The sequence below is a fragment of the Vicugna pacos genome, chromosome 3 (genome assembly GCF_048564905.1).
Source record: "Vicugna pacos chromosome 3, VicPac4, whole genome shotgun sequence".
NCBI classification, from domain to species: domain Eukaryota; kingdom Metazoa; phylum Chordata; class Mammalia; order Artiodactyla; family Camelidae; genus Vicugna; species Vicugna pacos.
Window position 1 is genome coordinate 70,567,716 of NC_132989.1, and position 25,468 is coordinate 70,593,183.

Genomic DNA, 25,468 nt, shown 5'->3' on the forward strand with positions numbered 1-25,468 from the left:
TAGGTATTTAAAACAAGTCAATGTCTTCAAGGACTTATACCAGGACTTATACTTGCAATGAATCCCTTAAAATGAGTCACTAGTTTATCTTGTGCTTGAAAATAATGAAACTATGTCTGCTAGAAAATTAAAAATTGCCACAGTGGTTTTTATTAGGCTCCTACTCTGAAAGAAAACAATTTCTTAAGTCAGACTCTATACTAATTTAAAATATTAGCAAATAAAATTACTGGCTAAAACTGGAGTTTTGCCTTGAAATTTAAGGGTGTGGAAAATTAAAATATATATGCAGAAATTTAAAAACCTAATTATTAACTCAGGATCATTAATAAAGACAATAATAACAATAATAATGGAATCAAGCAGGACCCCATGGGGGTCCCCCAACCCCTACCTCTTGTTTGTAGAAGCTAAAGTCTCCCAGGTCTCCCTGAGTCACAAAAGAACAGGCTCAAACAGCTAATGATTAGGCCGATAGAGTCACAGATTCACTGATGACATACCTGAGTTGTTTTACAGATACCGTAACTGCCACCAGAGGGAAAAAGCTGCCTGCATGATGACATGAGCTGCTCCATCCGGCGCAGCACTGCATCTACGGCCAGCACCATTTGAAGAACTGGCCTTAAGAGAATGAGATTAACGCTACTGCTTATAATGATCTATATCTTTGTGTGCATCAAAATAATTGTAACTTGTTCTGTCCAAATATGTAAGCAGGCAACTAAAGCTGTCAGCAAAGAGATGCTTCAACCCCATGTTGATATCTTTCACCCTAAGATCTCGACACCCTTTCTTAGCATGAAGCCATTACAGAAGACAGGCCTTTGCCCATAATCCCATAGAAATGGAAAGATATCTGACAGGGGAGGATTTGTAAGCAGCTCTTTGCAGGAAACCACCCTCAGCAGGAAACCCCTTTCGCCTTGTCACTTTAGCTAAGCTACACTGTAACTAACTTTTAAATCAGGCACTCCTATGCTCTACTCATCTCCTGCCCTAGCACAACTTCCAGATCTTTTGATCACATACTATCTTGCCTAACCTGTTGGTTCTTTCCATAGATCAAAGTAGAAATGGGGAGTAAGTAATCAACAGATAACCAGATCTCTTCCCTAGCTTCCCCTTCAGTATCTCACAAACATTCTATATGAACAAACTGTGTGAACAAGATAGCATCTGAAAAGAAGACCACAAGCCTGCAACACAAGCCTGCACGCAATGAAGGATGGCAACCACTGACCCTGTATGTCAATGATTAACTGAGATTACTTCCCCTTTTCCCTTTAACAATGTCCATGGTCAAGCAGAATCTTCAGGGTTGGTTTTGGGGGGACATGAGTCCACCTACTCCCCAGATTGCTGGCATTCTGATTAAAAGCAACTTTCCACCAACATTTGCCTCTCCCAAGTATAGATTTTTTTTTAATTGAAATATAGTTGATTTATTATGTTGTGTTAGTCTCTGGTGTACAGTTTAGTGATTTAGTAATACACATAAACATATATATATATTTAAAATATATATATAATCTTCTTTATATTCTTTTTCATTATAGGTTACTACAAGATATTGAATATCATTTCCTTCAAGTATTGATTTTTGAGTGGCAAGCAGCTGGCCTGAGTTTGATTACAGTAATAATGTAATACAATACAAAAACTGAATGTATAAATGATCTTCCTCTTAAATATTAGTATTAAATTTTCAGCCATAATTTATTATTTGTTCATGGTTCTCAATCCCTTTAAGAGCATATAATCCCATCTTCCCTCTAAAAATTATTTCTTAAAAAATAGTACAAATAAGAGAGAATAAATCTTCCTAAAGATTTTGTCATCTTTCATAAATGCTCTTGGATTCATATGAACTGAAGTCAGTCTATCCATCATCACCAAACACTATGAGAGCTCATACTGTATACTAGACACCATGTATCATTCATTCAAATTATACATATTCATTCTCTCAGCAAGCACTTATTGAATATGGACTCAGTGTCTCCCTTGATAAAGACAGACAGGAGAGCTTACTGTTTTGCAGAGATGTTCCATATAGTCTTTCCTAATACTGATCTATGGCTAAATAGAAACTAAATCAACTGGACAATGTATTTACTATGTCACCTATTCAAAATGTTCTGCATATATCAATCACCTTTCTTCCCTCTTTCAATTCATAGTCTGACCCACCTGGAGAACTCATTTCAGTATCTACCTTCTCAGAAAATCTTTTCTGGTTGGTCACTTACATATCTAAACATAGTTCTCACCCATCTCTCCCCTTCACATATATTTATAATGTGTATTAATCTGAATAATTAATGTTAAATTTGCAAAAACCATGAACAAGCAGAGTTAAACTCAGTGTCCTAATCCAACAAACACCAATTCTTGCTCATGTCAGGGACTGATGTGGTCTGGTTCCTTCTCCATCCTGTGGCTACGCCATCTGGAACACGTGGCTCCCAAGGTTGTCTTGGCAGGAGAAGAGAAGGCATAAAGAGGACTTCCTACTCTTGTCTACTTGGGACTGGAAGCCACACGTTACTTTTGTTCACATTCCTTTGGCAAGAATTAGTGAAATGGCCCCAGTTTAACCACTATACACTCTTCCTGTGTATCCAGGGACAGAAAAGGTGTGGAGGATGTTGTCTCCACCAGAGGCAATGATTTACATTCTTACATGCTTCTGCTTAAAAAATAAAAAATATTATCTGACCTTGACACTGACACATCCTTTTCTCTAACCTATTAGTGGTACATTCACTCACTCATTCATTCAGAAAATACAGACTGCATGGCCACCAGCAGAGTAGAGGGAGAGCTGCAGCCACACCAGGCTGCAAACTCCTCCGACATGGAGACCATGGCTGTTATATTATGTGCCTCATTTGCCTATTATGAGCTCTCAAAAATGTGTGCACTATAAAAACTTGTAAATGTGATAATCTAATATGATTTTTTAAACTGAAGTTTAGTTGATTCACAATATTGTATTAGTTCCTGGTGTACAGAGAAAGACATATATCATAAAATAATCTAATATGATTTTTGTAGACAAGGGAGTTTATTTTTCCATTTTTTTTAAACCTTTGGGTTTATTTCCTGAAGACCTAACTCAGCACTTACTGTAAGTTCCTGGGAAAGTAACTCACTAACTAGTTTTATACCAAGCCACCAGAAATATCAACATTCAATGCTAGCAAAGTTCTAGACAATAAAGACATGCAAGAGTCTGGACATTTATTTAAAGAAGGCTGAAGAATCATTTGCAAAATGGACTTGAAGTCAAACATCCATTTTTATATGTCTTCTATGTTGTTTCCATGTTTTGGTTATTAACAGCAAACACATTCCCCCTGGCTTTACTATTTTCAGTTTCATTACCCCTCAAAACAGCCTGCTGACCCCTTCGTCCTCCGTCATTTCAGGCCTTGTGTGTATCCCAGGCACTCTCATACAGAGTGGGAAAGTCAAGGGAAATGGGACGAGTAATAAGGCAGTATTTTAAAGAGCATTAGTGGTGTGCACCCGATTACTTCTTTTTCCCTTTAGGTCAGTGCTGCTGGGGACAGATCAAGTGCTTTAACCGTAGAGTTTCCAGGGTGAGAAATCCAGGACTTCATGGAGCTGTGCTGCTCTGGCATACTTGCCTTGAGGCACACAAATGTGAAACATTTCTCACCAGGCCCCTTCTCTGTGCTAATCAGCTTAAAAATAAAAAAAGATTATGTGGCCTCATGATTGACCCACTCCACCCCCTTCCTTTCCACACTTCATTTTCTAAACTACCAGTAGAGGTCATTTGTAATTAGTATACTTTATCATTCATTCATTCAACAAATATTTGAATATTGAAGGCCCCAAGGTAGTATGGTGAAGAGGTCAGAACACCAGTTTTGAAGCCAGACAAACCGTCTTTGTACCCCAGTTCTGATACTGGTTGGCTGCGTGATCCCCGGCAGGTGTCCTTACCTCTCTGGGCTCACTTTCTTCATCTATAAAATACAGCAGTTCTTGCCTTTGTACCGGCAGTTATCTCTTCCCAGATGTTCCTCCTGCAGAGAAGCCCAGGACTAACTCAATCATCTCCTTCAAGACCTTGATCAACTCCCATTTCAGGGACGCCTACTCCACCACCTGGTTTAAACATTCAGCCACCCCTGTCTCCAGTTCCATTCTCCTGATCCTCCTTACCCTGACTTTTTTTTTAATTGAAGTATAGTCAGTTTACAATGTTGTGTCAATTTCTGGTGTACAGCACATTGCTTCAGTCATATATGAATATATATATATATTCATTTTCATATTCTTTTCCACCATAAGCTACTATAAAATATCGAACATAGTTCCCTGTGCTATACAGTATTTATCTATTTTATATATACCAGTCAGTATCTGCAAATCTCGAACTCCCAATTTATCCCCTCCCACCCCAGTCAGAATGGCCATCATTCAAAAGTCCACAAACGATAAATGCTGGAAAGGATGTGGAGAAAAGGGAACCCTCCTACACTGCTGGTGGGAATGTAGTTCGGTGCAGCCATTGTGGAAAACAGTATGAAGATTCCTCAAAAAACTAAAAATAGACTTACCATATGATCTAGCAATCCCAGTCCTGGGCATATATCCAGAGGGAACCTTAATTCAAAAAGACACCTGCACCCTCAATGTTCACAGCAGCACTACTTACAACAGCCAAGACATGGAAACAATCTAACCCTGACTTTTCAGATTTCTCCCTAGCACTTATAATGTGCTAGGTACGTCACTTACTTATTCTATCTGTTGCTTGTTGTGCATCTCCCCGGGGCTAGACTGTATGTACCATAAGGGTAGAAATCTTTGTTTACAATGTATCTCAAGTATCTAGAATAATCCCTAGCGCATAGCTGGAGCTCCATTAGTAATTTCTGAATGAAAGAATGTTCTACCACCTGAGAAGAGGAGCATCAAAGAATGGGTTTATTTGCAGAAACATGACCTTTTAATCATTTGAGTACTAAGAGGTTCATCAAAAAGGATAATTTTTTATAAATTAAACATAGTATATATGTCTTATTCATTTGATCCTCAGTAATAATCTTAACTGTGGAATATATACATATATTTCCTGAGGAGTTTCAGATACTTGCAGAAACTCAGGTAATTAGTAATTACTGAAGCTCAGAGCTTATACCTGTGTGCTTTTTCCCACCACATAATGTTGTACAGGAGCAAAATAGTATGGCCATCTTCAATTTTTGACAGCTGAAAGTATGATTCTCCACAGAAGACCTTAGTTTACTTGTTTCTTTCTCATCTTAGACAAATGTATTAGATTTAATGAGCTATTCAAAACAAAGGCTAAGCATAAGTGTCAATCGTGACTAACCTAGAAGGCACTTAGAATTGGATCATAAAAAACTCCCAGCCATTAGTTCACTTAGTTATGGACCGGAAAAGTTTCCCTATCTGCCATACTTCCCCTCACAATTTGTATTGAAGACAGGTACTCAATAATGTGGGAAACACTTGGCTTCAAGAAGCCAGATTGAGTGCAGTTGTAACGGGGTCCTTGCTTGCATAGTGGCTCATTGTGTTCAGAAGCTCAACACAGGGACAATTTTAGCCACCCCCCCCTTTTTTAATGCTCCTTCTGAAGCTGACGCTCTGGAAAGATTTAATATGAGAATGTTAATCTTTTGCCTTTATGTGTGAGCATTTTTGATGGTCAAGTAAAGCTATGCTAGGTAACTGGTTTTTCTTATTTCTCTGGAAAACTGGAGATAATCTTCCAGCACATGGAGAAGCTCTTCCTATGTCTCTAGCAACAATATAGTAGTACGTAGAATTCAAACACTCAAGTCTAGAATAAATGTGTAAAATTCTATCAGGAGGCCCACCTCAAATCCATTAGGATAGCTACTATCAAAAATAAAAAAATCAGAAAATTACAAGTGCTGGTGAGAATGTGGAGAAACTAGAACCCTAGTGCACTGTTGTTGAGAATGTAAAATGGTACAGCTGCTGCGGAAAACAGTATAGTGTTGCCTCAAAAAATTTAAAGCAGAATTACCACATGATCCAGCAATTCTACTTCTGGGTATGTACTCATAAGAACTGAAAGCAAAATCTCAACTGGATATTTGTACATCATGTTCAAAGCAGCATTATTCACAATAGCCAAGACACTGAAGCAATCCAAGTGCCTATCAATAGATGAATGGATAGACAAAAAGTGGTGTGTGTGTATATATATATAAATGTACACACACACACACACACACACTGGAATATTATTCAGCCATAAAAAGGTAGGAAATTCTGACACATACTACACACTGATGAAACTTAATGACATTATGCTAAGTGAAATAAGCAAGTCACAAAAGGACAAATATTGTATGATTCCATTTATGTGAGGTACTTAGAGTAGTCAACATCATAAAGACAGAAAGTTGAATGGTGCTTGTCAGAGGCTGGGGAGCGGAGAAATGGAGAGTTTTTGTTTAATAGGTATAGAATTTCAGTTTTTGCAAGATGAAAAGAGGTCCAGATATGAATGGTGGTGATAGTTGCATAACACTATGAATGTACTTAATACCACTTTACTGTACACTTAAAATGGTAAAGACAGAAATTTTATGTTTATCCGTTTACCATAATAGAAAAAAATTTGCTTAAAATTCCTTCCATGAGGAGAGGAATCAACCTGCTCTACTTTCTTACTCCATAACGCTCTGATCAAGAACTATCATCAGTGAGAGTCTAGTGTCTCTGAGGCCAAGGTGCTTGGTTTGAACTTCAGGCAGGCAGTGAGCCCCAGTCTCTTATGGCCACTGATGGTGCCCTTCTTCCTAACTTCTGCTCCCACAGTGAGTGTGCCCCTGATTACAGGCAGGAAGAAGTGAATGTGCCTGCATATTCATGATCTCTGCATAAAAACAGCCGCGTGCACATGTACCTCGAATCTGTCATCTTAAATATTAAAAAGGAGAGTTTTTATTTATGTGTCATATTGGGCTCCACCAGTGAATATATGATTGTAATTATGGCTTTCACTGGGAAGCTAAAGATGTTTAAATTCTCTTTCTATCATCTTTTTTCTTTTAACTAGTTATAAAAATTGCTTTTATTATTGCAAAAGAAACAGAAATTTCATGATAAGAATTGAATACAAGTATTTACTAACTTCCTTCCCACTCCCAAAGCCCATTAAAATGATAGCAAAAGAATAAAAAAGGAATAAATATATAGCAATATAGAGACTAAGAGGAAAGTCATGAATGAATGAAATGAACACATTTCTGAAAGACAGAAAGTGGAGGAAGCATGTTGATTAGTAGAACATGATGGAAAAAGCCTTACCCAAGAATATTCTGGAAGGGGCTCTGATGGAGGAGGATGCCCAGAGAGGCTCTAGCCATGGATTCAGCAGGTATGAAGGTTAAGAAATGAGAAGGGGCAGAAAACAGGGAGGGGGGAATTTACTGAGAGCCTGACAGCAAAAGACCTATATCAGTGGCTTCACTCTCCTATTTCATTAATTAGTGCAATATTTACAACAGTTGCATATAGTAGTCAAGAGGCATCTCATAAAATTAAGTAATACTTTCAAGTTTGCATTTATATAGAACTAAATGTAATAAGAATGGAAATGTATAATTCTTTACATTGGCAACTAGATGGATCTTGAAAACTAAAATTGCAAATGGTTTGTTTAAAATAACTTAATGTAGTGTAATTAAAATTTCAAAACAGATTAAATTTCAGGTTTAAAAATAGTTTTTAAATTGATATTTGTTAATTATATTTTATAATTTTGAATAAAATAAAAAATTTAAAACATACACAATAATTTGTTTCTATTTTATATTTATCCTAATTTACATTTTTAAAAAATATGCTAATTACATTTTACATTTATATACACTTATCTTCATTTTTATTCCTTTAGATCATTACTTTCAAGAGAATACAAATAATCTAAAAATCTTGATTATGACAAGATAATCAGTGAATTTGCTAATATGAAGGGAAGAAAAATAAATTTAATGGAATACATATAATTTATGAATTATGTATGTCTGTATTACTTATCCAAATAGCACCAGCCCACTGATAGAACATATCTGGGGATATGTGCAAAAAAATAATTAAACCAAGTCATCTCTGATATCTGCTGCCTTTCAGTCATATAGAAACCATGACTTTACATATATTTTTCAATTTTACTGTTATGAAGGTATTTTGCAAGGTAATATAAGGGAGCATATTTTATTTAAAGATGCTTAATATGTAATTTTAAATATTTAGATCTATGATGTATGGGCTTCCATTTGTAGTCTTGCCCTGGCCCACAAATATTAGGGGTGGGCCTTCAAAGAGGCACAAGATAGAGCCCCTGGGAGTCAAATCAGCCCACTCAGACAGTTCAGTGGATGTAGCTATGATTGTGGTGAGTGCAAAGTGGTGTCAGAGTACAAAGGAAGGGAAAGACCGTGTCCTTTCATCTTTGTATCTCTAATGTGAACACTCCAGAAATGCTTGGGTTTGGATAAATGAATATGCAGTCATACATGAGGTACTTTCAAACATAAATACAATAAATAATAGAACAATAAATATTAGAAACAGACTGTAAAAAGTCATGAAAGAGCAGAGCAATAGACAGTGTCTGGCACTTGACATTGTTATTATAGAATTTACTCATGAGTTCTGAGTTTGTTGATATTTGACTGACCTTCAAGGTCATATAGAAATAGCATTAGGAAGAATGAGAATTATGGGAGGGGGGGGTCATGCTGGCAAGAAGATTCTATAATCCCACGAAACTACTCTTAAGCAAGTTTCATACCTTAAGCTTGAATATCATTTCTCACTATAAAGTCTTTTCAGCAAATTCACTCTGCCATAAAAATGTGATGTAGAAGCATTACTGCTAATTTTGTCTGAAGAAGAAGTAATGATGCTCCAAGTCTTTAAAAGAGTATTGATTTTTAGTGCAATTTCTCATTTCTTTGTGAAGAGGACTGGTCTTATATTTCTTTTTCCCCTCTACAGGAAAGAATGACATTTGCAAAATCGGGTATTTCTATATTTGGACTGACAGGAGATAGATGAGACTGAGGATATGAACAATGGAACCCACAAAGTAACAATGAGGTAACACTGTCTGAAATATATATTATGTCATCTCTCTGGATTTACGTAATTGATACTTCTCCCAGTGATCACAGAAGTTAGACTAAATCTTTGAGCAGCAGTACCATTCCAAGGATGTGTCTGTGTATCTTTCATTGATAAGCCTCAACCCTAGCTGCATAGAATCCCTTGGGGAGCATTTTAAAAGTGCTAATGTCATATTCCCCGCTCCCAGAGACAAAGGGAGCTGAGAACTACTGCATTAAGTAGGCAGGAATTATCAGTTCTAACTGTTTTAACATCTCATGAGAAGTTAAACAGGGTAAGTGTTGAGGCAATTGATTGCCTCCAGATTGTATCTGGGACTTCCTTAGAAGGAGCACAGAACAAAGGAAAGAAGTTCCAAAGAAGGGCTGTCATATGCAGATGGCAGGCAAAGAGAGCTGGTCTCCTCTAAGAACAGCCTCCACCTGGCCAAATAGCAGAAAATGAGAAAGACGTCCTTTACCTGCCCGTCCTCAAGGCAAATTTGTTCAACTCTGGACTTCTTCAGGTCAGAAACCCTGTCTTCTTTATCCTTATGTCACGAGCAGCCACCATGGTGCAAACAGTAGGTGTTTAATAAATAACTGGTGAAAGAATGAATAAAAACTGATGTTAATAAGGAACTCTTTCTGTCACAGTTTTGGTGTGAGGGCTGAAAAGGTAGGGGGACAAAACAGTTGATAGAAATTGGCCCACGTTTGCCAAAGGGAGCTGCAAGGTCACCTATAAAAGGAAGTGTTTTGAAATTCTTATCCCAGTATACACTTCAAGAGTATCAAATGTTAAGGGTGAAGAGGTCAAGGAGAGGACTCCCTTGGAGAGAAGTGCCGGTATATGCTATGAACACCCCACCCTACTGTGGGAGAGGGTGAAGGCCTTCCTCCACTACAAGCATAATGAGAGATGCTTCCAGGAGAACCATGGGGAACCTGATACACATCCCCTGAGCCTAGAAGACCAGCGAAATCTACACCTGAGAAACCTCCAAGGCCAGAGGCAGTGACTGGAATCTGCTCACTTGAAGAATGAGGACGACTGGCCAGGTAGGAAAGTCTGCACTCCAGAGCTTGTCAGGGCAACAGATGCAAGAATGTCTTCTGGGAACCGGATGTGGTCCAGCTGGGGGCTGCCTTAAGAGTACTGTGCCCACGATATATCTGAAGTAAGGAAAGGGAAAAACCTATAACCAAGAATACTCTACCCAGCAAGGCTCTCATTCAAATTTGATGGAGAGATCAAAAGCTTTATAGACAAGCAAATGCTAAAAGAATTCATCACCATGAAACCAGCTTTACAACAAATGCTAAAAGAACTTCTTTAGGTGGAAAAGAAAAAGCTACAACTAGAAACAAGAAAATTATGAAATGGAAAAGCTCATCGGTAAAGGCAGACATGCAGTAAAGGTAAGAAGTCACCCACACAAAGACTATTAGGAGGGTTAAAAGACAAAAGTAGTAAAAATCATCTTGATTCACAACATGCAGTTAAGGGAGACACAAAACAATCAAATGTAAAATACGATATCGAAAAAAGTAATGGTGAGAGGAGGAGAGTACAAATGCAGGGTATTTAAAATGCATTCGAAATTAAGAGATCAGCAACTTAAAGCAATCATGTAGATATACAGACTGCTATACCAAAACCTCACAGTAACCACAAACCAAAAAGCTACGATAGATACACACACAAAAAAGAAGAAGGAATCCAAACACAACACTAAAGACAGTATTTTGTAGTAACTGTAAATGGAAAATCATCTTTAAAATTGTAAAATTAAAAAAAAATTTAAGTTGCTGGTATGAGAAGCACAAATACTCCCCAGTGGGCAACTAAGAAAAATGGTGAGAGAGCCCACTCCTACTTTAACTTCTTGGCTCCCAGACCCATGTGTTCCGCCTACTGAAAACACAGTACCATATAGTAGTTATTACGCTGACAGCTTTTGGGTAACATAAAGTAGGACCACAGGATACTGTGGCTCCAAGTCCATTGCTGTACCTCCATCACTGCAACATGGTTCCCTGATTCACAGCATTGTTAATAGGCTCCCATGAGAAGTCAGATACTCCATGTAATACGACTGGCTAAGGAGCTGTGGGGCGGGGAAGGAAAACCCACATCCAGAATATGCATTGATTCTAGGAAGAATGAATTGCTGTCTCCTCCAGGGTGGCAGGAGTCTGATGTAATAAACCTGCCACCACATCTCCTCAAGGTGTGGTACCATAGCAAGGACTCAGCATCCATCTCTGCTGTTTACAGGTCGGACATTCAGCCACGGCCATTGCCAGAGCATCTTCGGGGATCCCATGTTGCTGGGCCCCTGGTAGCCTCCATCCCTGCCACCATGGCCTCTAAATTCACTGACCTATTGTGCAAGCACTGGAGTGACTAGACAGAGCCCCTGGCTGACTTCCACTGGAAAAGCCTTCCTCTCCATCTGGTTGATCTCTGGTTGATACTGATATGAGAGCCAATGGGAAAGAAAAGAAAACTGTTGGAGAAGAGTGTACTGGAAATCAGAGGAAGTGAAGAGATTCTTCAACAATGTCAGATGAATTATGTTGGTCAGGGTTATTTCAATTTTCTGTACTTCATTCTGACTAAAAGCAAGTTGGGATATCAATCTTTATTCCTTTTTCACTGGCTGTACTAACTGAATCCCTTAGGTCATAATAAAGACTCTTGAATATTTTGGGTTACATGAGCATTATTCCTTATTATTTTTACTACTGCACACTGATCACTTGAAAAGATTTCCTTGCTTATGGGCGGAGCAGGGGAGATAACAATTTGTTTTTTATATGCCCTCACTTCTTTTGCTGTAAAATGAGCTCCGTGATGAAAAGGTTCTGTGGGATACCATAATGGTGTACAAGGCTTTCTGTAAGTCCACAAATAGTGCTGTTGGCAGAAATACAGTGACCGAGAAGGCAAATTCATATCCAGAATGAGTGTCTTTTTCAGTGATAACAAATCACTGCCCTCTCCTTGATGGAGATAGATATAATTTTTCTTCTCTGTGCAAAGAATCTCTAGATGGTCAGGTAAACCCCTAGATTAAGATAGTTGCATTTAACTGGAATCTCCTTTGTTACTTCCTGGTTTGACCAAAACATCCCCCATGAAGCACAGGTTGGGGTTTCCTTGACATGGGATATAATCCAGGAAGACTCTCCAACCTTGAAAAATTTTGGAAACCTTAGATCTGAGAGAGCCTTGCTGAAATGAAATAATTTTTTCATTCAGCTTAAGAAGCCCTGGCAGTTTCCATCTCCCAGCAGGCGAAAGCAAAGTGATCAATTCTGCAAAGTATCTCTACTGAGAGCATTTTAATCAGCCAGAATGAGTACAGAGCAGCTGGCTCGCCACCAAAAATTCTCAGACATGTTTACACCCAATTGGAAAACAGTAAACACCGGGCACCAGGCCAGGTCCATTTGGTGTATTAATTTCTTAGTCTAAAATAGATCGTAGAGGCAAACATTTTTTCTACTCTTATACACAAGAATACTTAGCCCTTTCTTCCTACCATCTAGACTATCTGAACAGAACTAGCTTACAGTAATCAAGATAGTTTTAATATCCTATGCCATTTTTGTATACGAATCTACAAGACCAAGAATAGAAAGGGACAGAGAGAGAGGATGGGTGCTGAGAGTCAGCAGAGGGGAAGTTCATTTCATCTCCTTACCATTTTTGCTAATTTTTATGATAGGATCATTCATTCGATACTGAACATGTGACTATAACAGAGACTTCAACAGCAAAGCTTATGTATCTAGATGAAGGCAGACACCATGGAAGGAACGTAATTATTCCAGGAATACTGCCATTGTTCAAAACTATTTTTGAATTCCTTCTTTGGAATGTCTCTCAAGGCCATTGGGAAATTCAGTCTTATAGACCCAACTCACATTTAAGAGTGAAATATTTCTCAGTTTATTCATTCATTTGTATCTGGCTTGACTCTGAATGATGTTTGGCAGTTTCAGAAATTAAAATCCACCCTCAAAAGACATTTCACCATCTCTAAGGATTCTCAAAGCAATATGTATATGAAGGATAGTCCAAGTGTAAGTTCCAAATACATCCTGACCAATTGTAGCATCATTGAAATAAGTATTTAGCCATCTAAGGGACTGCTCCAAAAGAGGCAGTATCCTTTTGGATGCAGAAATTCTCATGTTTGTTAAAAATTAGTCTTATTACTTTAGTAATATTTATAAATATTAGTAATGTTAGTAAAATTAGATAAAATTGGTAATACTTATCATTTTATAATTTATCATAATGCGGAATAACTTTCCAATTCTTTCCATCCATATGGGGTCTTTTTGAAAACCATAGTATATGTGAGTTTTGGCAATTTATTAAACTCACTGCTGATGGCCTATTTCTCAGATGTGTTCTCTTCATTCTATCTTCTCGTTTAATTCAGTTCAACTATGTTTATTTTCAAAACATGTTCCATGAAACACTGGATCCATAGATAAAGCACAGGCTCCATAATGGAATAAATTTAAGAAATGCAGCCTACTGTATTCCCTCCTAGACAGCCACATGTATGTAAGCACATCAGGGGTGCCCCAGAGCTCAGTTCTAGCTGATATTTTGGGGGGTGGGGTAAGTCCTCCCAGTCTTGAAAAAACCTTGCAAACATAAAGAACATAATTTTCGGCTCCTTTTAATAAAAGCAAGATCAAGGAGGAGATAAATGTTACTTAGCCAAATCACGCCCAGGATGACTACTTTGTAAGAAAAAAAAATTTTAAGTTAATAAAAGATTATACCCTTCTTATTTGAGATAGGGTGTTTTGGTCACTAGGGAAAAAAAAGTTTGCTGTAGTTAGGTACACTTTGCCCTTGGATAGCTCAGGAGAAAATGAGCTGTGGCTGCCACTGGTAAGGTGACGACACTCATTATCCTCCTTTTACTCTACAGACTAAAGCACATGCCCCACCTTCCCTTTCCACCCTTGTAACCAGCAAAGCCTGGGGAGAAGAAATCTTTCAGCCTCCTTCCAGTGTAAGGCACCAGACTTTTTAAGACACGAGGAGAGTCTTTAGGACTATGATGCCTCCCTGGCGTGGAAAGGGGTGGAGTTTTCCAAGGGAAGGGATGGAGAAAATAGATTGTAGGTTGTGGGTTCTGAATTGCGACTGCAGAAAGAGAAAGCCAAAGTGAGATAAAGAGGAATATGGAGTGAGTGATCACTCTAAAGAAAAAACTTGGTGACTTCTCTTTCCTCAGCACCACTCCCAGAGGGACTAAGTCAGTTGGATCAGAACATAACTCATAATTCTCATGCTTTATATTGATTAAGATGTCCCAATGGATATTGATGTTTATTCCCTTTGGCACCTCCAAATTTTTCCTGTTAGGGGAAAGTTCTCAGTTGTATAAAACTGTGTGGGAGTTCAATTAAAGAAGCCAAGAGCAACCCAAGACCACCTTTCCCCACCCCTGGAAGTTGAGGCATGGGCACCAACAAGACTCAGCCAATCAGTATCTCACACTTGGATCTTTCAGTCTTAAGCAAACTATGCAAAGATAAAAGATTAGTAACACACACTATTTTAAATTTTTTTAAGCAAAATACAGTAAATTTCACTCATTTTATTATTCAGTTCTTCCAGATCTCACAGGATGGAGTCATATATCTATGACCATAATTAAGACACAGAACATTTCTATTCACCCCAAAAAACTCCTCCATGCTGGGCCTTTGTAGTCAAACCCTTGCCCCAGCAACCGCTGATCTGATCTCTGTCCCAACAGTTTTGCTTTCCCAAAATGTTACATAAAATATGTAACCTTTTGAATCTGTCTTGTTTCACTTCGGATAATATGTTTAAAATTCATCTATTTTGTTAAGTGTATCAGTGGTTCACTCATTTTTACTACTATGTAATATTTCATTCTTATTCATGATAATGAAAAGGACCTAGAATAGTTTATATTTTTTCAAAAAGGGAGACTTGTACAATCTAATTTCAAGATTGACTATAAAGCTATAGTCATCAAGATAGTATGGAATTGGTGAAAGGATAATCACATAAATCACAGAACTGAGTAGAGATCAGAAATTAACACATAATAGGCAATTAATTTCTGACAAAGATGTAAATGCAACTCAGTGGAAAAAAGATGGCCTTTCTTATAAAAGTGCTGGAGTAATTGGCTATCCATATGCAAAAACCTGAAACCCTTACCTCTACCTCACACCTTATTCTTTTAATATTCGTATGGTCTATAGTGACATCTCCTCTTTCATTCCTGATTTGGTAATACGTGTCTTCTCCCCACTGCCCTCTGGTCAATCCATGTAAAGATTTATGAATTTTTAAAAATCTTCACAAAGAACTTTTAGTTTCACTGGTATTATTGTCTGCAATTTTTATTTCTCCTCTAAATTTCCATTTTTCTGCTTGCTTTGGGTTTCTTTCTTTTTTTCCCCCCCTAGTTTCTTAATGTGGAGGCTTGGATACTATAAGGGCTTTCCTTTTTCTAACATAAACATTTAATGCTATAAATCTTACCCTAAGCACTGCTTTACCTGCCTCCCATAAATTGTGATGTTCTTTTCCTTTTCACTTTATTCAAAATACACTCTAATCTTCTCTGTGACTTGTTTAAAATCTGTTTATTATTTACAAGTGTGTTATTTAATTTCTAAACACCTGATGATTTTCCAGATATCTTTTAGTACTGATTTCTTATATAACTTCATTATGGTTAGAGAACATAGTTTTTATTATTTTAATTCTTTAATTTTTAAAGTTTCTTCTATGATCTAAGATAGGAACTATGTTAGTGAATATTTTGTATTATTAAATGTATGTGTTTTACAGTCGTTGCCTGAAATTTTCTATAAATATCTATTATATCAAGTTGACTGATAACCTTGTTCAGGTCTACAGATACTATATTTTTCAGTTCTAAAATTTATGTTAGTTTCTTTTTTTTTTTATAATATCTACTTCTCTACTGAGAATTTCTATTTTCCCATTTATTTTAAGAGTGCTCACCATTTCTTCATGGAGCATGGTTATTATAGCTACTTTAAGTCTTTTTCTGGTAATTCCAACATCTGGCTCATCTTAATGTTACCCTCTGCTGATTCTGCTGATTATCGTTTCCTGGGATTTGGTGGGTTGTTTTTGTTTTTGCTTGCATGTTAATCATATGTTTAAAATTCTTTATATATTGGATACTTTTGGATCCGATAGTGAGCATTTTGAATACTATTTTATGAAACACTGAGTCTTATTAAAATCCTCCGGGGACAATTTAAAAATGGGAAGAAAATCTGAGTAGACATTTTTCCAGAGAAGACATACAGATGGTCAAAAGCACATGAGAAAATGCTCAACACCACTAATGATCAGGGAAATGGAAATCAAAACCACAATGAGATATTATCTTACACTTGTCAGAATGGCTATTACCAAAAGGACAACAAATAACAAGTGTTGGTGAAGCTATGGAGAAAAGAGAACCCTCATGTACCATTAGTGGAAATGCAAACTGGTGTAGCCAGTATGGAAAATAGTATGAAGGTTCTTCAAAAAACTAAAAATACAACTAACATACAACCTAGCAATTCCACTCTTGGATATTTTTCCAAAGAAAATGAAAACACTAATTAGAAATATATATGCACTCCTATGTTCACTGCAGAATTATCTACAATAGACAACATATGGAAGCAACCTAAGTGTCCATCAATAGATAAATGGATTAAAAAAAAGTGGTATAGATATACAATGGAATATTACTCAGCCATCAAAAGAATGAAATCTTGCCATTTGTGAGAACATGGATGGACCTAGAGTGTATTATGCTAACTGAAATAAGTCAGACAGAGAAAGCCAAATATTGTATAATTTAACTTATACTTGAAATCTAAAAAACAAATTAATCAACAAACACAATAAAACAGAAACAGACTCATACATACAGAGAATAAATAGGTGGTTGCCAGAGGGGAGAAGAGTAAGAGGGCGAGAGAAATAGGTAAGGGAGATTAAGAGGGACAAACTTCCAGTTACAAAATGAATGAGTTATGGGTATAAAACATACAGTGTGGGGAATATAGTCAGTGATTACATAATATCTTTGTAATATCTTTGGTGACAGATGGTAAATAGACTTATCGTGGTGATCATTTTGAAGTGTACAGAAATACTGAATTATGGTATCATGCACCAGAAACTAACATAGTGCTGTAGGTCAGTTATACTTCAAAACAAACAAATGAACAAACCTATAGAAAAAGAGATAGATTTGTGGTTACCAGAGTTTGGGGCTGGGGTGGGGAGAATTGGATGAAGGCAGTTGAAAGGTACAAATTCCCAGTCATAAGATAAATAAGTACCATGGACATAAAATACAACATGATAAATATAATTAAAGTTGTTAAGAGAGTAAATCCTAAGGGTTCTTATCACAAGAAAATTTTTTTCTATTTCTTTAGTATTGTATCCATATGAGATGATAGATGATCACTAAACTTACTATGAAATCATTTCATGATGTATATAAGTCAAATCATTACGCTGTACACCTTAATTAAACTTATAGAGTGCTGCTGTATGTCAACTATATCTCAATAAAATTGGAAGAAAAACTCTTCTAGGGAATCTAATTTTTCTTAGCAGACAATCAACCTGGCTTGTTTTGAACCACAAAGTCTACCTTGCCTGCTGTGGGTATCAGGGTATTAGTTCCAGTATCAGTCCATTTTTAAAACCTTCACTATGCTGTTTGGGTCTGCCTGATAAAGACCTGGAAGTTAGATCTGGTCATTGTATTATATGGCAGCTTACTTCTTGGATTCTTTGTCTTTGGGTCTGGTCTACATGTGCCCATCTTGGAGGTGAGCCTGGACCTAATGTTGGTTGGTGCAGATAATTAAGGTATCCTCATCTCCAGTCCTCTGTATCTGGTGTTTCAATCACACTTTGGTTCACAGTGACTTGTTTTTCCCAGTTCCTGGCCAGAAAGATGGGGTGCTAGCCTCCTGTGCTTTTGTGCAGTTCCACATCATGGGTGCTGCCTTCAGAATAAAGAAGAGAAGGAAACAAGGGGGAAGAATAAGAGGACTTCCTCACACTTTTTGGATGGGGGCCCCTTTTTCCAGTTCCTTTAGCCCAGAACTCAGTCTTCTCTTGGGGTAGAGGTGACTTCATCAGAGTGGTGGCAGTGTGATGCCATGACTGAGGCAGGCTCTAAGTCAGGAATAGACAGGAAAAAATATAAAAAATGAAAGAAAAGAATTTTCCTCTGCACTTTCTGGAAAGCAGGGTCCCTTTTCCTTGTCCTCTGGATAGAAAGAGATATTTCTCAAGTTTTCCTGTCAACACTTGCTTTCTGGTTGCACGTGTCAGCTGGCCCCCAGTTCAAAGCCAGAAGTCAAAGAGGGAAAAAAACCCAAAACGTCAAACTCTTCCTCGCTACATGCTGTTAATCAAGTTTTGACCTCAGTCTCTGTTTCTCATATTATTGTTTACTTTTCAGAGTCCTCCAGTAATTACCTTTTCTATGCTGTCCAGACTTTGAGCTGTGATCAATGAGATATGCTGTAGTCTACACACTACATCTTGGCCAGCAGGGGAGTTTCAGTAACAAACATTTCTTTATCCAATCAACAGGGAGCAATTTACTTGGCCTGCTGACACATGTATCAGTGAAGGCATTAGTAACAACTTGATTATCGAACACTAATTTCCCAGGATACTTGCTCAAAGGCCAAAAAGACAACATGACTTAAGCTACACTACACTCACAAAGCCACAAAAGTGGATGTGGACAAACCATTAGCCTAAGTAGGAAAGCAGTTTCCCAGTTCTCAGTCAGCTTTATGAATTAGTTCTCTTGCTATTTTGTTTGTTTATTTTGCAACAATTCACGTCCTGCACCATTTCTTAATATGTAAAAAAAACATTGATACACTTCTGCTCAAATAATTCTCCTATCTCCACAGATCCTCTTGGCAGCAATAAAAACGCAACATAAAATAAAAGACTCCAAATGAGACTTTTAACAAAACAAACAAAAAAGGAGGGTCTGGACGTACTCTTAGGGAAAAGACTATTTAAAGAATACCCATTTCCATATTTTAGGACAATAAAACTGAAGCCAAGAGAGGTGATGTGTTTTATTCAAGGTCAATCATCTAACTCCTTGTTGCTCATGTTTCAGAATTTAGTATAGCAGTTACAGATGGACTAATTCATTTTAAGAAATGCTGCTTTGTGATTTGGAGGTTTGTAGATTATAAATCTTTTCCAATGTTGAGCAGACAGGTTGGAAAAACCAAAGACTGAAAATAGTAGGAGTAAAGAACAAGAAAATGAATGAGCTGAAAGAGGATGGAATATTACATCTTGAAAAAAAAGAGGAGGAGGAAGGAATGCAGAAAAGCAGAAAAGATTTGTTTTTGTGGAAGCATTATTTTAAATTCCATGGCAAATTCTATCAGGAACAAAATTTTTGCCATTTGGGAGAAAAGTCACATAAAAATAATACCCACCAACAGTTGTACCCACCTAAAAGCCAGTTGCCAATTAAAAAGTACTTAATTTATTTTATTTCTCTCTCAAGCAGTATCCCAAACTCTAGACTTCTTCATCCACACCCCAGTGAATTGTTAGTTCAACTCTGTTCCTGAAGTGTTTAGTCTTTGTTAGCTTTCACATTAGAATACGATCTTGCTCATGTAGATAATTCTGGTACTAACGGGCACTTCAACCAACCCTGTGCAGAGGTAGCCAAACTCTATTCCAAGTCAGATTTCTTAATTTGAACGACACAATACCAACCTTAACAACAGTTAATCCAGTATCCTGAAAATAGAGAATGAATAAAAGTAACCTGCAATGTAACCTGATAAGCTAACTTGTTTTAAGAAGTTACTGACCAGAATACTTGGTCTCCTTTTCCAGAGTACTTGAGTATTAAGAGGGATATCTAGCTGCTATTATGCTTTAGTCCTTAGAAATAAATTACAAATGGTGGGAATATATGCATAACATGTATCAGTTAGGGTATAAGATTAGGTCCAGCTATAGAAAAGGGCAAAGAAACAATAGCTTAAACAAGTCAGACGTTTTTCTCTCTGTCACATAACTGACTGAGGTAGGCAACCTAGGTTAACAGAGCTGTTCCATGGTGCTGGAGACCCTAATTCTTTCTGTCTCATGGCTTAGCTAGTCTTAGCACACAGCTCCTATCTCACAGTCTAATGTAGCTGCTCCAGCTCCGGCCATCACATCTAAATTCCACCTTGTGGGTAGAGGAGAGCAGAAGGAAAGATCATATGCCTCTTCTTTTAAAGGCACAACCCAGAATGCATATAGGTTCATCATTTATAACAATGTATCTGTGTCTGTTTTGTAAATAAGTTCATTTGTCTTTTTTTTAGATCCCACATATAAGTGATATACAGTATTTTTCTTCTCTTTCTGGCTTACTTCACTTAGAATGACAATCTCCAGGCCCATCCATGTGACTATACTTCAGTTAAAAACAAACAAACAAACAAACAAAAAATAATGTACCACTCTGGTGGGGGGTGTTGATAATGGGGGAGGCTATGCATCTGTAGGGGCATGGGGTATGTACATGGGAAGTCTCTGCATCTTCCCCGCAATTTTGCTGTGAACTGAAACTGCTCTAAAGAAAAAAGTCTAGGCAGGCAGGCAGGCAGGCAGAAGGAAGGAAGGAAGGAAGGAAGGAAGGAAGGAAGGAAAGAAGGAAGAGAAAGATTACAACCAACTATAAAAAAAAAAGAAAAAAGTAGAAAAACAGATGTAAGATCTTAGGGAAGTAATAAAGCAAACACAAAATTACATTTAAAAAACATTCTTGTGACCTAAGGGTCATCCACTTCATTTATAAAGTAACAAAAGATTAAGAATCTCTTGCAATTTAAATCCATTTAGTCATTAAACCTTCCAACCTTGTTTTCCCATCATGAAATAGTGCTGTAACTCCTACAAGAATTATTTGCCCTTTCCTCTAATTCTCTTTTAATGATTTGGTACAAGGCAACTCTAATAGGCAGGAGGGCAGTCACACTTTGAAGAAAGAAACACACCCATTAAGAAGTAAATCAAGTGTGACAGAGATCTTGTCTCCGAGGTATCAGATAGAGTCTTTGTGAACTGTGTATGGCCCGCAAATTTTGTTGTGAACCAAGAGGACCAATAACTGCTAGGAAACAATTTTAGTCCCATCAAAGCAAAGTTATCATATATTAAGAAAAACAATGCCTGAAGGCACAGATGAATGAAAGAACCAGACATTACTTCAATGGTGCCTGTTAAACATATATAGAACGTGTTAAGCACAGTACTGGTACTAGAAATCACACAGCTGAAAAAGTGAGGTTTCTTTCTTTAGGGAACTTACAGTCTTGAGGGGAGACATCCTTGTACATGTAATTTCAGCACAGGATGATAATTACAGGACTAAAGTTCACTTCCCTGGGAAGAGACCTTAGGAGGAAGTAGGGCAGGGGTGTGGGAAGGTTTGCTGGAATACACAGGGCTGAATTCAGACTTGAACTGAAAGACAAAGGAAGGCAGGCGAAGAAGAGGAGGAAAGACATTCAAGCTAGAAGGGACAGTTGAGTGAAGGCATGGAGACCTGAAAAGACATGGTGCAGGCTGTGTGCGACTGCCAGAGCAGGGCAGAGGTCAGGCTTGGAAGGGAGAGATTTGGGAGTCAACTGCGTTTTAAGTAGTGTGATACTTCTGGGATTTTGTTCCACCTGACCTATTAAAATCACTGGACAGAGCTATATGCTCTAGGGGTGTCCCGTACGAGGGCTGCATGGGTCCTCCTGTTGCGGCAGGTTGATGCTGTGGGTGGTCTGGCAGGTGTGGCTGGCACCCTGTCCTGTTGGTTGCCAGGCTCTGCTTTGTGCAGGTGCTGTGGCTGCTGGTGGGCTGGACTCGGTCAGGAGGCAGCTGACCCAGGGGGTCCCAAGCCTAGTGCTGGCCCACTGGTGGGTGGAGCCAGGTTCTGTGGTGGGTGGTTGCAGGTCCAGGGGTCCTAGATCTAGTGGTGGCCCGGTCATCGGTGGGGCTAGTTGCTGACATAGCTGGTTGCAGGATCTGGTAGGTCCCCAAACTGGTGACAGCCTGCTGGTGGGTGGGTACAGATCCTGGGCAGGCTGGATGAGGGGCCCTGGTGTAGGCTTGCTGCGGGCAGGGCCAAGGCCCAGGTGGTTCTGAGGCTGGTGCTGGCCTGCTGGTAGGTGAAGCTGGGTCCTGACATGACAGACTACAGGGCTGCAGGGTCGTGGGGCTGATGTTTGCCTGCTGGTGGGCAGTCGGGTCCTAGGGTCTCTGGCTGCAGAACCTGGTGGTCCTGGAGTTGGTGTGTCAGCCCAGGGCCCATGCGGTCCCAGGGCTGATGCCTGCCTATTGGTGGGTGAGGCTGGTCCTGGGGCAAGTGCCAGCCCACTGGTGTGTAGGGCCGTGTCCTGGGTCCTCTGGCGGACAGGACCAGGTTTCAAGGCAGCTGTGGGCTCAGAGGGTCTTAAGGCAGCCAACCTGCTGGTGGATGGGGCTCTGTTCCTGCAGGGCTAACTGCCTAGCCTGAGACTAAGTACTGGTGTTGACAGGCAGGGCAGGGCCAGGTCCTGGTGCCAGTGAGCTAGAGGGAAGACTACAAAATGGTGCTTGTCAGGACCAATGCCCTCATGGCAGAACGACCTCCCAAACAACTGCCACCAGTGTCTATGTCCCCAGGGTGTCTCCAGTTGTCTCCTGCCTCTCCGAGAGACTCCAAAATCAGCAGGTGGGTCTGACCCAGGCTCCTTTCAAATTACTGCTTCTGTCTTGGGTCTTGGAGCATCTGAGATTTTGCGTGCGCTCTTTAAAAACTGGAGTCTCTATTTCCTACCACCCTCTGGCTCTTCTAAAATAAGCTCCACTGGTCTTCAAAGCCAAATGTTCTGGGAGCTCATCCTCCTGGTCCAGGACCCCCAGGCTGGGGAACCCAATGTGGGGCTCAGACTCCTGGGTCCTTGGGGAAAACCTCAGCAACTGGAATTATGTTCCTGTTTTCGGGTCGCCCTCCTGGGGTGTGGATAGTGACTCTACTGCCTCTCTCACCCCTCCTGCCCACCTCATTGTGGTTCCTTCTTTATATCGTCAGTTGTAGAAGAGCTTTTCTGCTAGTCCTCCCGTCTTCTGCGTCCATATGTGCTCTGTAAATAGCTGTAGTTCTGGCCTGTCTGCGGGAGGAGGTGAGCTCGGGATTTGCCTGCTCGCCCACCTTGGCCACTCGCTTCCACTATGAACATTCTTAAGCATGTTTTCTTTTGGTGAATGCCTTTCTGTTTAGCATATAATACAGGCTGTTCCCAACTTGCACAGTACCACATAAATATGCATAAATTTCAGTTGCCACAGGTTAGTTAAATAACACCAGTTCCCCAATAACACAATTTGAATTTCAGTTAACAATGTATATTAATTGTGAGCAACTGCAGAAAGTACAAACTTCACTACTAACCCTTCAGTTCGGAAGTCACTATCTAAAAAACGAGATGGACATCATGATCAGAGGTCAGCCACGGGTTCTGAAGGAAGCCTATAATCTGTTATTCAGTCCACTCACAGCAAAGCCTATCACAGTGTTACCTCTTTGTTTCCCAGTAATAAACCCATGCAACGTTTTATAAAAATGGATAACTGGAAAAGGGAATTGGCCAATGAAGGGGAATGTGCAAAAAAATCAACAAGTGGTAACGCTAGAGGTGAAATATGAATCAAAAATAAACGAGGAAATAGCTGATCATGGGAATGTTGACACTGCCAATATCTGAGGCACTAGATATGCAACCAGAGGAACTCAGCAAGGGTGAACTCATCTGCAAAAATGAAGAAACGGACTATGATAAAAAGGAGGAAGATGTCTCAAGGAAGTGACACCAGCAAAAACCTTTACAGTAAATGGACTCTCAGAGATGTTTCACAACATTGAAAGCATAAAGAATGAAATGTTGGGAGCCAGACTTTGGAAGGAGAATGACAGCCACTAAGGCAGAGAAAAGATGCTCACTCCATATACTCCGTACACGCAATATGACAAGAAGACAATTATTCTTCAAACTATACTTAATAACTTTCTTACAAAGAAACAAAATGCTTTAATTCTCAATGTTTCTTATGTAATAATTTATAGTGTACTGAATACATGTTAGTTTTACTGTCTTTTTCATTTCCCTATACAAATGTGACAGGAAGAGAGTTTTTAATGTTTTGATGAAGTTTTTGAAAGATCACAGAACAATCATCATTTCCCCATTGATTATTAAGATCATTTTGCATAGTATCAGCTTGCATGGGCAAACTTGTATCCCACACTACTGTGCAAGGCAAGGACTGCCTGTCTTAAGGAGTGTAACTGACAGGGTAACGCACATTTGACACGCTGCTCAACTAGCAATCAATTCCTGTCATAAACCCCTGTCCTAGTGTGGCAGCCTTAAAGACTATGTTCCAATGAGGATCAGTAGAAGTGTAAGTCAACTTACGTCCTTGTGAATTAGTAAAGGTAAAGCAAAACGAAGAGTGAGTAATTATTAGGCACTAGCTCAGAATCTCAACATCAGTAAGCTTGTCGCTCTGCTCATAACATGATGTCTGCCTTTAGCTATATGAACTAAGGCTTTGCCGAAATAATGCATCTTTTCACTTTGCCTGGTCCCATCCCATATGTCACTGCCCACAAACTTCTGACTAGACTAGTCCTTTCTATATAAAACTGGGCCGTACTTTATAGCAGGACCTACGCCAAAAACAATGACTACATGTCAGTGAACTTTTAAATACTATTAATAGTTAGAAATTAATTTCTAAAAGCAAAAAGCAAATATTAGATACAGTAAACTAGCAGAATCAAAATCTTTATTGAAAGTGTTTCCCAGAATTTCCTCTGCCCAAAATGGCAGTGGGCCTGTAAAACCATAGGATGACTGAAAACAAACAAACCAAAAAACAGAGGTCGGTCTGCAAAGGAGAATTGTGCAGATGTGCAAAAAGAAGCCGATGTAAGACACCCTGGGGCTCTGGAAAGAGAGAGAGAGAAAGAGAAGCTTCAGGGGAGGGGGAAGGTGTAGTGTAGCTCAGTGGTAGAGTACCCACTTAGCATGCACAGCATGCATGAGGTCCTGGGTTCAATCCCTAGTACCAGCCTTGAAAGGAAGGAAGGAAGGAAGAAAGAGAGAGAGACAAAGAAAGAAAGGAAGGAAGGAAAAGAAAAGAGAAGCAA

General features: G+C 38.9%; 1 protein-coding gene across 14 annotated transcripts in view; it reads right to left on the reverse strand.

The window, feature by feature from the left end:
* SV2C (synaptic vesicle glycoprotein 2C) overlaps nucleotides 1-25,468 on the reverse strand; it is a 394,932-nt gene that overhangs the window by 270,215 nt on the left and 99,249 nt on the right. For 5 of the 14 annotated variants that reach the window (XM_072958519.1, XM_072958517.1, XM_072958511.1 and 2 more), the window contains 2 exons: nucleotides 9,638-9,758; nucleotides 3,979-4,061 (listed from right to left, as the gene is read on the reverse strand). The exons of 1 other annotated variant lie outside the window; for it this stretch is intronic. The gene's annotated coding sequence lies outside the window, so the exon portion shown is untranslated. Of the gene's footprint in view, nucleotides 1-503; nucleotides 577-3,978; nucleotides 4,062-9,637; nucleotides 9,759-10,192; nucleotides 10,332-11,542; nucleotides 11,606-25,468 lie in introns of those variants that run through there. 8 more of the 14 variants (XM_031674860.2, XM_072958523.1, XM_072958520.1 and 5 more) reach the window with 4 other exon arrangements.